Source organism: Sus scrofa, chromosome 6 (assembly GCF_054392235.1).
Source record: "Sus scrofa isolate SSC_HxYL_T2T_F1_AM1 chromosome 6, Sscrofa_HxYL_maternal_Yorkshire_Landrace_v2.0, whole genome shotgun sequence".
Classification (NCBI taxonomy): domain Eukaryota; kingdom Metazoa; phylum Chordata; class Mammalia; order Artiodactyla; family Suidae; genus Sus; species Sus scrofa.
The window spans coordinates 67,564,194-67,581,281 of record NC_139388.1 but is presented as its reverse complement, the minus strand read 5'-3'; positions in this window follow the sequence as shown (position 1 = coordinate 67,581,281).

Here is a 17,088-nt window from a genome sequence, read left to right as displayed (position 1 = left end):
GTGCCTGATCTCGATCCCCATTTGTGCTTCCCAAGGCACAGAGTTTCCCAACCACACAAAACCAACCCAATCAGCCCTTCTCCCCAGGGGGCCAGAAGGAAGCTCAGGCAGAGCTTTGGTGGATCCGTCAAGAGAGCCGCCTGCATAGGCCCGGCCTGGCTCGAGCTCCCATCCTCTCACCAGGTGCATCGAAAGAAGACAAGAGCCTCCCTTGGAAAGACAAAGGGAGGTTCCTGAGCCCTCTTGAGAGACAAGGCCCAGCGCCTGGCACTGCTGCTCTCCCAATTCGCTCTCCCTTTGGGCACCACCCGGGCAACCCCCACAGCCCCTTGATGCGCATCCCAAAACCCAGCTCACCCTGGGCTTCCACACTGATCAGCTCCAGCGCGGAGCCCAGGAACCAGAACAGAAACCCACCCACCCAGGCCACAGGTGGGGAGGGCGCCTGAAGAAACACTGCCAAATCCAGATAGCCAGCCGGCATCCAGCACCAGACAAAGGAACACCATCACGCAGGCCTAGAGAAGTCCAAACCCCAACCAGCTCGAGTGTCCGCCTCAGCCCTGTCCCCATGGCCATCCTGAGGACGCCTGTCAATGACAACCCCTGGGCAGGCTGTGCAGAAGAACGTGCCCTCACACCGCGTGGGCGTGGACGTCCGTTTGGTCAACCACGATGGACCACAGGATCCAGGCCATCCCCAAAAGAACCCTGCAACCACCGTCAGACCCAGCACTACCCCTCACGGCCATATACCCAGACAAAGGGTCTCTTCTCAGCGTGAAACGCCCCACTCGGTTCAGGCAGCCCTCTTCCCAACAGCAACACATGGAAAGACATTCCATGTCCATGGACAGATGCTTGGCTTAGCAAGCAGCTGACCTTCTCCCCAACAGAAGCGGACTCAGCAATCCAACGGCGCAGAAAAAGGTGCCATGGGCAGCCACGGTGTTGCGAAGAGAAAGGCTCACACGAAAGGAAAGAGGTCTGGGAGGGAGACACACAGCCCAGGGGAAACCCCTTCCCTCCCCCATCTCACCAGGGACACCCAGGAACTGTCTTCCAGGAAAGAAACCCCTGCACTGCCATCCAGATGGTGCTTGCCAAATGGGAGGGCGAGGCTGTGCGAATGCCTGGCATTGGGGAGGTCCGACATCCAAACCCTTGCCTTTGCGGGGGGTGCCAGAGCCCTCCTTCCATGGAGCAGAAGCTACGATGTCTAGTCCCTCTTCCTGGAACCCAAGGGAGGAGAAGGGGAGCCACACAGGATGGATAGACATGGCAGATGGGATCCCTTTGTTGGGAAACTGCAATGGATCCACTTCTAGCAGCGACCAGCCGAAAGGAGTCCTGAACATTCAACCCCAACACATGAGCGGCTCAGCGCTCCCCAGAGAAGGTGTCACGCTCGAGAGTGCTGCCCCGCGGGAAAAGAGACGGGCCGAAGGACTCCGTGGATTCCGTCCAGATGGCCTAGCCTAGCCCAGCCGACCCGACCGAATTCCCTGGCGAGGAGGAAGTGATGAGGATAAAGACATGCTTCGTTGGGAGTGGATTGACTTCCCCAGGTATTCTCCTGCACACGTGTTGGCATGCAGATCCACTCTGCTCGGCCAAAGCATCCACTCCCAGGCTGGGCATCCCCAGGCTGGCACTTCCAACCCACTCCCACCCAAGATATTGGCTCAGGAGAGCCTTAGGATGGATTTGTCCATCCAGGTCCAAGCGATTGTTTCCTACTCTCTCTGCCTGCGTGTGCGTGTGGGTGTGTTTGGAGAGAGAGAGAGAGAGGGAGGGAGAATGAGAGAAAGAGTGAGAGAACGAGGGAGAGAAAGAGAGATGGACCTTCACGCCTTTCCGGATCCATTCAGCTCATTCATTTCAATGCCTCTTATTCCTTGTCCATGGATTTGGGTGCCCCCTGCCACACGGACATGTGGTCTCGCCAGAGGGGGATCGCCCAGTGCAGCTCTTGCCCCAGCCACAGCAGGGACCAGGAGAGCCTCTGAAGCTTGGCAGCCACGTGGGAACTCCCCCGAGAGCTTGCTTGAGGAGACCAATCAAGAGTCCTGAACGCATCAGCCCTGGGTTCAACCGGGCCTCCATAGCCTGGCGCCCTGCTGCCAAGAGAGGCTCTTCTCAAAAGGACACAAGGACATTGCCCTCAGCATCCTGAGAGTGTGTGTGTGTGTGTGTGTGTGTGTGTGAGAGAGAGAGAGAGAGAGAGAGAGAGAGAGAGAGAGAGAGAGAGAGAGAGAGATAGGAAAGAGGCGGATGAGCCCAGCTACCAACACTCTTGCCCCCGAAGCCCCCCACGTATTCCTCAGCACCACACTCCTTCTCACCTACCTGAGGCCCTGATGCGCAGGGCTTGACCAGGGCCAGCTGGCGGTCCAATCCTGAGGCTGTGTGTGTCTGGACGCCTGCCTCGAAGGAACCCCAAGCACGCCAAAGCCCAGGACCTGTTTCAAGCCTTCCAAACCCACTGCCACCCAACCAGGCGGCGAACCCACCTCCAAATCCGGAAGGCACACCTCCGCCCTCCGCCCTCCGCCCTCCGCCCTCCGCCCTCCGCCCTCCGCCCTCCGCCTGACAGGAGGTGTCTCCGAGGAGTGAGTCCCTGGTGCCCAGGAAACACCCGCACATCCTCGGGGTGCCTGCTGTGGGGGCGTCCCGCTCAAGCCTCCATCCGTCCCGCCCCCGTCCCCGTCCCCGTTCCCGTCGCCGCGCCCGATGTGGAGCCTGCGCCTTTGGAGCCTTGCCACTCCCACCTCTTAGAGCCTAGGAGCTGCACCTGGGGTCGGAAGGGGCTTTGGCACCCTCGTGTGGACATAGGCTCGAACAGCCCCGCTCAGGCTTTCCTTCTCTCTCTGGCTCAGCAGTCCCCGGGGCTGCTTGGGCTGGGGCCCAGACGAGGGTGGGGGCTCCATCCCCCGCCCAGAAGGGCCCTTCCACCTGGGCTCTATCTCCCTCTCTCAAAGGCCTTCTTCGTGCAGATGCCCACCTAGGCCATGCCTCGCCCTGGAAATCCTTAGCTCCAAATCCATCAGGGTGTGCCCGCCTGCTACCGTGGGGATAGAGCCTTGCCCATATGCACTTAGGAAGAGAGGTGTGGAAGGATGGAACGAGTCGTTTTCCCCCTTCATGATCCCCCTGGGATTCCATACTCCTTGCCTTTAAGTCTTGCCTCGATTCTTTCCTTCTTGCTTGGTTCATCTGGCCAGGTCTCTCTTTCTCCCTTTGCTTCCAAACTCTCTTGAGCCCACCTGGAGTGTGCCTGATCTCGATCCCCATTTGTGCTTCCCAAGGCACAGAGTTTCCCAACCACACAAAACCAACCCAATCAGCCCTTCTCCCCAGGGGGCCAGAAGGAAGCTCAGGCAGAGCTTTGGTGGATCCGTCAAGAGAGCCGCCTGCATAGGCCCGGCCTGGCTCGAGCTCCCATCCTCTCACCAGGTGCATCGAAAGAAGACAAGAGCCTCCCTTGGAAAGACAAAGGGAGGTTCCTGAGCCCTCTTGAGAGACAAGGCCCAGCGCCTGGCACTGCTGCTCTCCCAATTCGCTCTCCCTTTGGGCACCACCCGGGCAACCCCCACAGCCCCTTGATGCGCATCCCAAAACCCAGCTCACCCTGGGCTTCCACACTGATCAGCTCCAGCGCGGAGCCCAGGAACCAGAACAGAAACCCACCCACCCAGGCCACAGGTGGGGAGGGCGCCTGAAGAAACACTGCCAAATCCAGATAGCCAGCCGGCATCCAGCACCAGACAAAGGAACACCATCACGCAGGCCTAGAGAAGTCCAAACCCCAACCAGCTCGAGTGTCCGCCTCAGCCCTGTCCCCATGGCCATCCTGAGGACGCCTGTCAATGACAACCCCTGGGCAGGCTGTGCAGAAGAACGTGCCCTCACACCGCGTGGGCGTGGACGTCCGTTTGGTCAACCACGATGGACCACAGGATCCAGGCCATCCCCAAAAGAACCCTGCAACCACCGTCAGACCCAGCACTACCCCTCACGGCCATATACCCAGACAAAGGGTCTCTTCTCAGCGTGAAACGCCCCACTCGGTTCAGGCAGCCCTCTTCCCAACAGCAACACATGGAAAGACATTCCATGTCCATGGACAGATGCTTGGCTTAGCAAGCAGCTGACCTTCTCCCCAACAGAAGCGGACTCAGCAATCCAACGGCGCAGAAAAAGGTGCCATGGGCAGCCACGGTGTTGCGAAGAGAAAGGCTCACACGAAAGGAAAGAGGTCTGGGAGGGAGACACACAGCCCAGGGGAAACCCCTTCCCTCCCCCATCTCACCAGGGACACCCAGGAACTGTCTTCCAGGAAAGAAACCCCTGCACTGCCATCCAGATGGTGCTTGCCAAATGGGAGGGCGAGGCTGTGCGAATGCCTGGCATTGGGGAGGTCCGACATCCAAACCCTTGCCTTTGCGGGGGGTGCCAGAGCCCTCCTTCCATGGAGCAGAAGCTACGATGTCTAGTCCCTCTTCCTGGAACCCAAGGGAGGAGAAGGGGAGCCACACAGGATGGATAGACATGGCAGATGGGATCCCTTTGTTGGGAAACTGCAATGGATCCACTTCTAGCAGCGACCAGCCGAAAGGAGTCCTGAACATTCAACCCCAACACATGAGCGGCTCAGCGCTCCCCAGAGAAGGTGTCACGCTCGAGAGTGCTGCCCCGCGGGAAAAGAGACGGGCCGAAGGACTCCGTGGATTCCGTCCAGATGGCCTAGCCTAGCCCAGCCGACCCGACCGAATTCCCTGGCGAGGAGGAAGTGATGAGGATAAAGACATGCTTCGTTGGGAGTGGATTGACTTCCCCAGGTATTCTCCTGCACACGTGTTGGCATGCAGATCCACTCTGCTCGGCCAAAGCATCCACTCCCAGGCTGGGCATCCCCAGGCTGGCACTTCCAACCCACTCCCACCCAAGATATTGGCTCAGGAGAGCCTTAGGATGGATTTGTCCATCCAGGTCCAAGCGATTGTTTCCTACTCTCTCTGCCTGCGTGTGCGTGTGGGTGTGTTTGGAGAGAGAGAGAGAGAGGGAGGGAGAATGAGAGAAAGAGTGAGAGAACGAGGGAGAGAAAGAGAGATGGACCTTCACGCCTTTCCGGATCCATTCAGCTCATTCATTTCAATGCCTCTTATTCCTTGTCCATGGATTTGGGTGCCCCCTGCCACACGGACATGTGGTCTCGCCAGAGGGGGATCGCCCAGTGCAGCTCTTGCCCCAGCCACAGCAGGGACCAGGAGAGCCTCTGAAGCTTGGCAGCCACGTGGGAACTCCCCCGAGAGCTTGCTTGAGGAGACCAATCAAGAGTCCTGAACGCATCAGCCCTGGGTTCAACCGGGCCTCCATAGCCTGGCGCCCTGCTGCCAAGAGAGGCTCTTCTCAAAAGGACACAAGGACATTGCCCTCAGCATCCTGAGAGTGTGTGTGTGTGTGTGTGTGTGTGTGTGTGTGAGAGAGAGAGAGAGAGAGAGAGAGAGAGAGAGAGAGAGAGAGAGATAGGAAAGAGGCGGATGAGCCCAGCTACCAACACTCTTGCCCCCGAAGCCCCCCACGTATTCCTCAGCACCACACTCCTTCTCACCTACCTGAGGCCCTGATGCGCAGGGCTTGACCAGGGCCAGCTGGCGGTCCAATCCTGAGGCTGTGTGTGTCTGGACGCCTGCCTCGAAGGAACCCCAAGCACGCCAAAGCCCAGGACCTGTTTCAAGCCTTCCAAACCCACTGCCACCCAACCAGGCGGCGAACCCACCTCCAAATCCGGAAGGCACACCTCCGCCCTCCGCCCTCCGCCCTCCGCCCTCCGCCCTCCGCCCTCCGCCTGACAGGAGGTGTCTCCGAGGAGTGAGTCCCTGGTGCCCAGGAAACACCCGCACATCCTCGGGGTGCCTGCTGTGGGGGCGTCCCGCTCAAGCCTCCATCCGTCCCGCCCCCGACCCCGCCCCCGCCCCCGACCCCGACCCCGCCCCCGTCCCCGTCCCCGCGCCCGACGTGGAGCCTGAGCCTTTGGAGCCTTGCCACTCCCACCTCTTAGAGCCTAGGAGCTGCACCTGGGGTCGGAAGGGGCTTTGGCACCCTCGTGTGGACATAGGCTCGAACAGCCCCGCTCAGGCTTTCCTTCTCTCTCTGGCTCAGCAGTCCCCGGGGCTGCTTGGGCTGGGGCCCAGACGAGGGTGGGGGCTCCATCCCCCGCCCAGAAGGGCCCTTCCACCTGGGCTCTATCTCCCTCTCTCAAAGGCCTTCTTCGTGCAGATGCCCACCTAGGCCATGCCTCGCCCTGGAAATCCTTAGCTCCAAATCCATCAGGGTGTGCCCGCCTGCTACCGTGGGGATAGAGCCTTGCCCATATGCACTTAGGAAGAGAGGTGTGGAAGGATGGAACGAGTCGTTTTCCCCCTTCATGATCCCCCTGGGATTCCATACTCCTTGCCTTTAAGTCTTGCCTCGATTCTTTCCTTCTTGCTTGGTTCATCTGGCCAGGTCTCTCTTTCTCCCTTTGCTTCCAAACTCTCTTGAGCCCACCTGGAGTGTGCCTGATCTCGATCCCCATTTGTGCTTCCCAAGGCACAGAGTTTCCCAACCACACAAAACCAACCCAATCAGCCCTTCTCCCCAGGGGGCCAGAAGGAAGCTCAGGCAGAGCTTTGGTGGATCCGTCAAGAGAGCCGCCTGCATAGGCCCGGCCTGGCTCGAGCTCCCATCCTCTCACCAGGTGCATCGAAAGAAGACAAGAGCCTCCCTTGGAAAGACAAAGGGAGGTTCCTGAGCCCTCTTGAGAGACAAGGCCCAGCGCCTGGCACTGCTGCTCTCCCAATTCGCTCTCCCTTTGGGCACCACCCGGGCAACCCCCACAGCCCCTTGATGCGCATCCCAAAACCCAGCTCACCCTGGGCTTCCACACTGATCAGCTCCAGCGCGGAGCCCAGGAACCAGAACAGAAACCCACCCACCCAGGCCACAGGTGGGGAGGGCGCCTGAAGAAACACTGCCAAATCCAGATAGCCAGCCGGCATCCAGCACCAGACAAAGGAACACCATCACGCAGGCCTAGAGAAGTCCAAACCCCAACCAGCTCGAGTGTCCGCCTCAGCCCTGTCCCCATGGCCATCCTGAGGACGCCTGTCAATGACAACCCCTGGGCAGGCTGTGCAGAAGAACGTGCCCTCACACCGCGTGGGCGTGGACGTCCGTTTGGTCAACCACGATGGACCACAGGATCCAGGCCATCCCCAAAAGAACCCTGCAACCACCGTCAGACCCAGCACTACCCCTCACGGCCATATACCCAGACAAAGGGTCTCTTCTCAGCGTGAAACGCCCCACTCGGTTCAGGCAGCCCTCTTCCCAACAGCAACACATGGAAAGACATTCCATGTCCATGGACAGATGCTTGGCTTAGCAAGCAGCTGACCTTCTCCCCAACAGAAGCGGACTCAGCAATCCAACGGCGCAGAAAAAGGTGCCATGGGCAGCCACGGTGTTGCGAAGAGAAAGGCTCACACGAAAGGAAAGAGGTCTGGGAGGGAGACACACAGCCCAGGGGAAACCCCTTCCCTCCCCCATCTCACCAGGGACACCCAGGAACTGTCTTCCAGGAAAGAAACCCCTGCACTGCCATCCAGATGGTGCTTGCCAAATGGGAGGGCGAGGCTGTGCGAATGCCTGGCATTGGGGAGGTCCGACATCCAAACCCTTGCCTTTGCGGGGGGTGCCAGAGCCCTCCTTCCATGGAGCAGAAGCTACGATGTCTAGTCCCTCTTCCTGGAACCCAAGGGAGGAGAAGGGGAGCCACACAGGATGGATAGACATGGCAGATGGGATCCCTTTGTTGGGAAACTGCAATGGATCCACTTCTAGCAGCGACCAGCCGAAAGGAGTCCTGAACATTCAACCCCAACACACGAGCGGCTCAGCGCTCCCCAGAGAAGGTGTCACGCTCGAGAGTGCTGCCCCGCGGGAAAAGAGACGGGCCGAAGGACTCCGTGGATTCCGTCCAGATGGCCTAGCCTAGCCCAGCCGACCCGACCGAATTCCCTGGCGAGGAGGAAGTGATGAGGATAAAGACATGCTTCGTTGGGAGTGGATTGACTTCCCCAGGTATTCTCCTGCACCCGTGTGTGGCATGCAGATCCACTCTGCTCGGCCAAAGCATCCACTCCCAGGCTGGGCATCCCCAGGCTGGCACTTCCAACCCACTCCCACCCAAGATATTGGCTCAGGAGAGCCTTAGGATGGATTTGTCCATCCAGGTCCAAGCGATTGTTTCCTACTCTCTCTGCCTGCGTGTGCGTGTGGGTGTGTTTGGAGAGAGAGAGAGAGGGAGGGAGAATGAGAGAAAGAGTGAGAGAACGAGGGAGAGAAAGAGGGATGGACCTTCACGCCTTTCCGGATCCATTCAGCTCATTCATTTCAATGCCTCTTATTCCTTGTCCATGGATTTGGGTGCCCCCTGCCACACGGACATGTGGTCTAGCCAGAGGGGGATCGCCCAGTGCAGCTCTTGCCCCAGCCACAGCAGGGACCAGGAGAGCCTCTGAAGCTTGGCAGCCACGTGGGAACGCCCCTGAGAGCTTGCTTGAGGAGACCAATCAAGAGTCCTGAACGCATCAGCCCTGGGTTCAATCGGGCCTCCATAGCCTGGCGCCCTGCTGCCAAGAGAGGCTCTTCTCAAAAGGACACAAGGACATTGCCCTCAGCATCCTGAGAGTGTGTGTGTGTGTGTGTGTGTGTGTGTGTGTGTGTGTGTGTGTGTGTGTGTGTGTGTGTGTTTGAGAGAGAGAGAGAGAGATAGAGAGAGAGAGAGAGAGAGATAGGAAAGAGGCGGATGAGCCCAGCTACCAACACTCTTGCCCCCGAAGCCCCCCACGTATTCCTCAGCACCACACTCCTTCTCACCTACCTGAGGCCCTGATGCGCAGGGCTTGACCAGGGCCAGCTGGCGGTCCAACCCTGAGGCTGTGTGTGTCTGGACGCCTGCCTCGAAGGAACCCCAAGCACGCCAAAGCCCAGGACCTGTTTCAAGCCTTCCAAACCCACTGCCACCCAACCAGGCGGCGAACCCACCTCCAAATCCGGAAGGCACACCTCCGCCCTCCGCCCTCCGCCCTCCGCCCTCCGCCCTCCGCCTGACAGGAGGTGTCTCCGAGGAGAGAGTCCCTGGTGCCCAGGAAACACCCGCACATCCTCGGGGTGCCTGCTGTGGGGGCGTCCCGCTCAAGCCTCCATCCGTCCCGCCCCCGCCCCCGCCCCCGCCCCCGTCCCCGTTCCCGTCCCCGTTCCCGTCCCCGCGCCCGACGTGGAGCCTGCGCCTTTGGAGCCTTGCCACTCCCACCTCTTAGAGCCTAGGAGCTGCACCTGGGGTCGGAAGGGGCTTTGGCACCCTCGTGTGGACATAGGCTCGAACAGCCCCGCTCAGGCTTTCCTTCTCTCTCTGGCTCAGCAGTCCCCGGGGCTGCTTGGGCTGGGGCCCAGACGAGGGTGGGGGCTCCATCCCCCGCCCAGAAGGGCCCTTCCACCTGGGCTCTATCTCCCTCTCTCAAAGGCCTTCTTCGTGCAGATGCCCACCTAGGCCATGCCTCGCCCTGGAAATCCTTAGCTCCAAATCCATCAGGGTGTGCCCGCCTGCTACCGTGGGGATAGAGCCTTGCCCATATGCACTTAGGAAGAGAGGTGTGGAAGGATGGAACGAGTCGTTTTCCCCCTTCATGATCCCCCTGGGATTCCATACTCCTTGCCTTTAAGTCTTGCCTCGATTCTTTCCTTCTTGCTTGGTTCATCTGGCCAGGTCTCTCTTTCTCCCTTTGCTTCCAAACTCTCTTGAGCCCACCTGGAGTGTGCCTGATCTCGATCCCCATTTGTGCTTCCCAAGGCACAGAGTTTCCCAACCACACAAAACCAACCCAATCAGCCCTTCTCCCCAGGGGGCCAGAAGGAAGCTCAGGCAGAGCTTTGGTGGATCCGTCAAGAGAGCCGCCTGCATAGGCCCGGCCTGGCTCGAGCTCCCATCCTCTCACCAGGTGCATCGAAAGAAGACAAGAGCCTCCCTTGGAAAGACAAAGGGAGGTTCCTGAGCCCTCTTGAGAGACAAGGCCCAGCGCCTGGCACTGCTGCTCTCCCAATTCGCTCTCCCTTTGGGCACCACCCGGGCAACCCCCACAGCCCCTTGATGCGCATCCCAAAACCCAGCTCACCCTGGGCTTCCACACTGATCAGCTCCAGCGCGGAGCCCAGGAACCAGAACAGAAACCCACCCACCCAGGCCACAGGTGGGGAGGGCGCCTGAAGAAACACTGCCAAATCCAGATAGCCAGCCGGCATCCAGCACCAGACAAAGGAACACCATCACGCAGGCCTAGAGAAGTCCAAACCCCAACCAGCTCGAGTGTCCGCCTCAGCCCTGTCCCCATGGCCATCCTGAGGACGCCTGTCAATGACAACCCCTGGGCAGGCTGTGCAGAAGAACGTGCCCTCACACCGCGTGGGCGTGGACGTCCGTTTGGTCAACCACGATGGACCACAGGATCCAGGCCATCCCCAAAAGAACCCTGCAACCACCGTCAGACCCAGCACTACCCCTCACGGCCATATACCCAGACAAAGGGTCTCTTCTCAGCGTGAAACGCCCCACTCGGTTCAGGCAGCCCTCTTCCCAACAGCAACACATGGAAAGACATTCCATGTCCATGGACAGATGCTTGGCTTAGCAAGCAGCTGACCTTCTCCCCAACAGAAGCGGACTCAGCAATCCAACGGCGCAGAAAAAGGTGCCATGGGCAGCCACGGTGTTGCGAAGAGAAAGGCTCACACGAAAGGAAAGAGGTCTGGGAGGGAGACACACAGCCCAGGGGAAACCCCTTCCCTCCCCCATCTCACCAGGGACACCCAGGAACTGTCTTCCAGGAAAGAAACCCCTGCACTGCCATCCAGATGGTGCTTGCCAAATGGGAGGGCGAGGCTGTGCGAATGCCTGGCATTGGGGAGGTCCGACATCCAAACCCTTGCCTTTGCGGGGGGTGCCAGAGCCCTCCTTCCATGGAGCAGAAGCTACGATGTCTAGTCCCTCTTCCTGGAACCCAAGGGAGGAGAAGGGGAGCCACACAGGATGGATAGACATGGCAGATGGGATCCCTTTGTTGGGAAACTGCAATGGATCCACTTCTAGCAGCGACCAGCCGAAAGGAGTCCTGAACATTCAACCCCAACACACGAGCGGCTCAGCGCTCCCCAGAGAAGGTGTCACGCTCGAGAGTGCTGCCCCGCGGGAAAAGAGACGGGCCGAAGGACTCCGTGGATTCCGTCCAGATGGCCTAGCCTAGCCCAGCCGACCCGACCGAATTCCCTGGCGAGGAGGAAGTGATGAGGATAAAGACATGCTTCGTTGGGAGTGGATTGACTTCCCCAGGTATTCTCCTGCACCCGTGTGTGGCATGCAGATCCACTCTGCTCGGCCAAAGCATCCACTCCCAGGCTGGGCATCCCCAGGCTGGCACTTCCAACCCACTCCCACCCAAGATATTGGCTCAGGAGAGCCTTAGGATGGATTTGTCCATCCAGGTCCAAGCGATTGTTTCCTACTCTCTCTGCCTGCGTGTGCGTGTGGGTGTGTTTGGAGAGAGAGAGAGAGGGAGGGAGAATGAGAGAAAGAGTGAGAGAACGAGGGAGAGAAAGAGGGATGGACCTTCACGCCTTTCCGGATCCATTCAGCTCATTCATTTCAATGCCTCTTATTCCTTGTCCATGGATTTGGGTGCCCCCTGCCACACGGACATGTGGTCTAGCCAGAGGGGGATCGCCCAGTGCAGCTCTTGCCCCAGCCACAGCAGGGACCAGGAGAGCCTCTGAAGCTTGGCAGCCACGTGGGAACGCCCCTGAGAGCTTGCTTGAGGAGACCAATCAAGAGTCCTGAACGCATCAGCCCTGGGTTCAATCGGGCCTCCATAGCCTGGCGCCCTGCTGCCAAGAGAGGCTCTTCTCAAAAGGACACAAGGACATTGCCCTCAGCATCCTGAGAGTGTGTGTGTGTGTGTGTGTGTGTGTGTGTGTGTGTGTGTGTGTGTGTGTGTGTGTTTGAGAGAGAGAGAGAGAGATAGAGAGAGAGAGAGAGAGAGATAGGAAAGAGGCGGATGAGCCCAGCTACCAACACTCTTGCCCCCGAAGCCCCCCACGTATTCCTCAGCACCACACTCCTTCTCACCTACCTGAGGCCCTGATGCGCAGGGCTTGACCAGGGCCAGCTGGCGGTCCAACCCTGAGGCTGTGTGTGTCTGGACGCCTGCCTCGAAGGAACCCCAAGCACGCCAAAGCCCAGGACCTGTTTCAAGCCTTCCAAACCCACTGCCACCCAACCAGGCGGCGAACCCACCTCCAAATCCGGAAGGCACACCTCCGCCCTCCGCCCTCCGCCCTCCGCCCTCCGCCCTCCGCCCTCCGCCTGACAGGAGGTGTCTCCGAGGAGAGAGTCCCTGGTGCCCAGGAAACACCCGCACATCCTCGGGGTGCCTGCTGTGGGGGCGTCCCGCTCAAGCCTCCATCCGTCCCGCCCCCGCCCCCGCCCCCGTCCCCGTTCCCGTCCCCGTTCCCGTCCCCGCGCCCGACGTGGAGCCTGCGCCTTTGGAGCCTTGCCACTCCCACCTCTTAGAGCCTAGGAGCTGCACCTGGGGTCGGAAGGGGCTTTGGCACCCTCGTGTGGACATAGGCTCGAACAGCCCCGCTCAGGCTTTCCTTCTCTCTCTGGCTCAGCAGTCCCCGGGGCTGCTTGGGCTGGGGCCCAGACGAGGGTGGGGGCTCCATCCCCCGCCCAGAAGGGCCCTTCCACCTGGGCTCTATCTCCCTCTCTCAAAGGCCTTCTTCGTGCAGATGCCCACCTAGGCCATGCCTCGCCCTGGAAATCCTTAGCTCCAAATCCATCAGGGTGTGCCCGCCTGCTACCGTGGGGATAGAGCCTTGCCCATATGCACTTAGGAAGAGAGGTGTGGAAGGATGGAACGAGTCGTTTTCCCCCTTCATGATCCCCCTGGGATTCCATACTCCTTGCCTTTAAGTCTTGCCTCGATTCTTTCCTTCTTGCTTGGTTCATCTGGCCAGGTCTCTCTTTCTCCCTTTGCTTCCAAACTCTCTTGAGCCCACCTGGAGTGTGCCTGATCTCGATCCCCATTTGTGCTTCCCAAGGCACAGAGTTTCCCAACCACACAAAACCAACCCAATCAGCCCTTCTCCCCAGGGGGCCAGAAGGAAGCTCAGGCAGAGCTTTGGTGGATCCGTCAAGAGAGCCGCCTGCATAGGCCCGGCCTGGCTCGAGCTCCCATCCTCTCACCAGGTGCATCGAAAGAAGACAAGAGCCTCCCTTGGAAAGACAAAGGGAGGTTCCTGAGCCCTCTTGAGAGACAAGGCCCAGCGCCTGGCACTGCTGCTCTCCCAATTCGCTCTCCCTTTGGGCACCACCCGGGCAACCCCCACAGCCCCTTGATGCGCATCCCAAAACCCAGCTCACCCTGGGCTTCCACACTGATCAGCTCCAGCGCGGAGCCCAGGAACCAGAACAGAAACCCACCCACCCAGGCCACAGGTGGGGAGGGCGCCTGAAGAAACACTGCCAAATCCAGATAGCCAGCCGGCATCCAGCACCAGACAAAGGAACACCATCACGCAGGCCTAGAGAAGTCCAAACCCCAACCAGCTCGAGTGTCCGCCTCAGCCCTGTCCCCATGGCCATCCTGAGGACGCCTGTCAATGACAACCCCTGGGCAGGCTGTGCAGAAGAACGTGCCCTCACACCGCGTGGGCGTGGACGTCCGTTTGGTCAACCACGATGGACCACAGGATCCAGGCCATCCCCAAAAGAACCCTGCAACCACCGTCAGACCCAGCACTACCCCTCACGGCCATATACCCAGACAAAGGGTCTCTTCTCAGCGTGAAACGCCCCACTCGGTTCAGGCAGCCCTCTTCCCAACAGCAACACATGGAAAGACATTCCATGTCCATGGACAGATGCTTGGCTTAGCAAGCAGCTGACCTTCTCCCCAACAGAAGCGGACTCAGCAATCCAACGGCGCAGAAAAAGGTGCCATGGGCAGCCACGGTGTTGCGAAGAGAAAGGCTCACACGAAAGGAAAGAGGTCTGGGAGGGAGACGCACAGCCCAGGGGAAACCCCTTCCCTCCCCCATCTCACCAGGGACACCCAGGAACTGTCTTCCAGGAAAGAAACCCCTGCACTGCCATCCAGATGGTGCTTGCCAAATGGGAGGGCGAGGCTGTGCGAATGCCTGGCATTGGGGAGGTCCGACATCCAAACCCTTGCCTTTGCGGGGGGTGCCAGAGCCCTCCTTCCATGGAGCAGAAGCTACGATGTCTAGTCCCTCTTCCTGGAACCCAAGGGAGGAGAAGGGGAGCCACACAGGATGGATAGACATGGCAGATGGGATCCCTTTGTTGGGAAACTGCAATGGATCCACTTCTAGCAGCGACCAGCCGAAAGGAGTCCTGAACATTCAACCCCAACACATGAGCGGCTCAGCGCTCCCCAGAGAAGGTGTCACGCTCGAGAGTGCTGCCCCGCGGGAAAAGAGACGGGCCGAAGGACTCCGTGGATTCCGTCCAGATGGCCTAGCCTAGCCCAGCCGACCCGACCGAATTCCCTGGCGAGGAGGAAGTGATGAGGATAAAGACATGCTTCGTTGGGAGTGGATTGACTTCCCCAGGTATTCTCCTGCACACGTGTTGGCATGCAGATCCACTCTGCTCGGCCAAAGCATCCACTCCCAGGCTGGGCATCCCCAGGCTGGCACTTCCAACCCACTCCCACCCAAGATATTGGCTCAGGAGAGCCTTAGGATGGATTTGGCCATCCAGGTCCAAGCGATTGTTTCCTACTCTCTCTGCCTGCGTGTGCGTGTGGGTGTGTTTGGAGAGAGAGAGAGAGAGGGAGGGAGAATGAGAGAAAGAGTGAGAGAACGAGGGAGAGAAAGAGAGATGGACCTTCACGCCTTTCCGGATCCATTCAGCTCATTCATTTCAATGCCTCTTATTCCTTGTCCATGGATTTGGGTGCCCCCTGCCACACGGACATGTGGTCTAGCCAGAGGGGGATCGCCCAGTGCAGCTCTTGCCCCAGCCACAGCAGGGACCAGGAGAGCCTCTGAAGCTTGGCAGCCACGTGGGAACTCCCCCGAGAGCTTGCTTGAGGAGACCAATCAAGAGTCCTGAACGCATCAGCCCTGGGTTCAACCGGGCCTCCATAGCCTGGCGCCCTGCTGCCAAGAGAGGCTCTTCTCAAAAGGACACAAGGACATTGCCCTCAGCATCCTGAGAGTGTGTGTGTGTGTGTGTCTGTGTGTGTGTGTGAGAGAGAGAGAGAGAGAGAGAGAGAGAGAGAGAGAGAGAGAGAGAGAGAGAGAGAGAGAGATAGGAAAGAGGCGGATGAGCCCAGCTACCAACACTCTTGCCCCCGAAGCCCCCCACGTATTCCTCAGCACCACACTCCTTCTCACCTACCTGAGGCCCTGATGCGCAGGGCTTGACCAGGGCCAGCTGGCGGTCCAACCCTGAGGCTGTGTGTGTCTGGACGCCTGCCTCGAAGGAACCCCAAGCACGCCAAAGCCCAGGACCTGTTTCAAGCCTTCCAAACCCACTGCCACCCAACCAGGCGGCGAACCCACCTCCAAATCCGGAAGGCACACCTCCGCCCTCCGCCCTCCGCCCTCCGCCCTCCGCCCTCCGCCCTCCGCCCTCCGCCTGACAGGAGGTGTCTCCGAGGAGTGAGTCCCTGGTGCCCAGGAAACACCCGCACATCCTCGGGGTGCCTGCTGTGGGGGCGTCCCGCTCAAGCCTCCATCCGTCCCGCCCCCGACCCCGCCCCCGTCCCCGTCCCCGTCCCCGTCCCCGCGCCCGACGTGGAGCCTGCGCCTTTGGAGCCTTGCCACTCCCACCTCTTAGAGCCTAGGAGCTGCACCTGGGGTCGGAAGGGGCTTTGGCACCCTCGTGTGGACATAGGCTCGAACAGCCCCGCTCAGGCTTTCCTTCTCTCTCTGGCTCAGCAGTCCCCGGGGCTGCTTGGGCTGGGGCCCAGACGAGGGTGGGGGCTCCATCCCCCGCCCAGAAGGGCCCTTCCACCTGGGCTCTATCTCCCTCTCTCAAAGGCCTTCTTCGTGCAGATGCCCACCTAGGCCATGCCTCGCCCTGGAAATCCTTAGCTCCAAATCCATCAGGGTGTGCCCGCCTGCTACCGTGGGGATAGAGCCTTGCCCATATGCACTTAGGAAGAGAGGTGTGGAAGGATGGAACGAGTCGTTTTCCCCCTTCATGATCCCCCTGGGATTCCATACTCCTTGCCTTTAAGTCTTGCCTCGATTCTTTCCTTCTTGCTTGGTTCATCTGGCCAGGTCTCTCTTTCTCCCTTTGCTTCCAAACTCTCTTGAGCCCACCTGGAGTGTGCCTGATCTCGATCCCCATTTGTGCTTCCCAAGGCACAGAGTTTCCCAACCACACAAAACCAACCCAATCAGCCCTTCTCCCCAGGGGGCCAGAAGGAAGCTCAGGCAGAGCTTTGGTGGATCCGTCAAGAGAGCCGCCTGCATAGGCCCGGCCTGGCTCGAGCTCCCATCCTCTCACCAGGTGCATCGAAAGAAGACAAGAGCCTCCCTTGGAAAGACAAAGGGAGGTTCCTGAGCCCTCTTGAGAGACAAGGCCCAGCGCCTGGCACTGCTGCTCTCCCAATTCGCTCTCCCTTTGGGCACCACCCGGGCAACCCCCACAGCCCCTTGATGCGCATCCCAAAACCCAGCTCACCCTGGGCTTCCACACTGATCAGCTCCAGCGCGGAGCCCAGGAACCAGAACAGAAACCCACCCACCCAGGCCACAGGTGGGGAGGGCGCCTGAAGAAACACTGCCAAATCCAGATAGCCAGCCGGCATCCAGCACCAGACAAAGGAACACCATCACGCAGGCCTAGAGAAGTCCAAACCCCAACCAGCTCGAGTGTCCGCCTCAGCCCTGTCCCCATGGCCATCCTGAGGACGCCTGTCAATGACAACCCCTGGGCAGGCTGTGCAGAAGAAC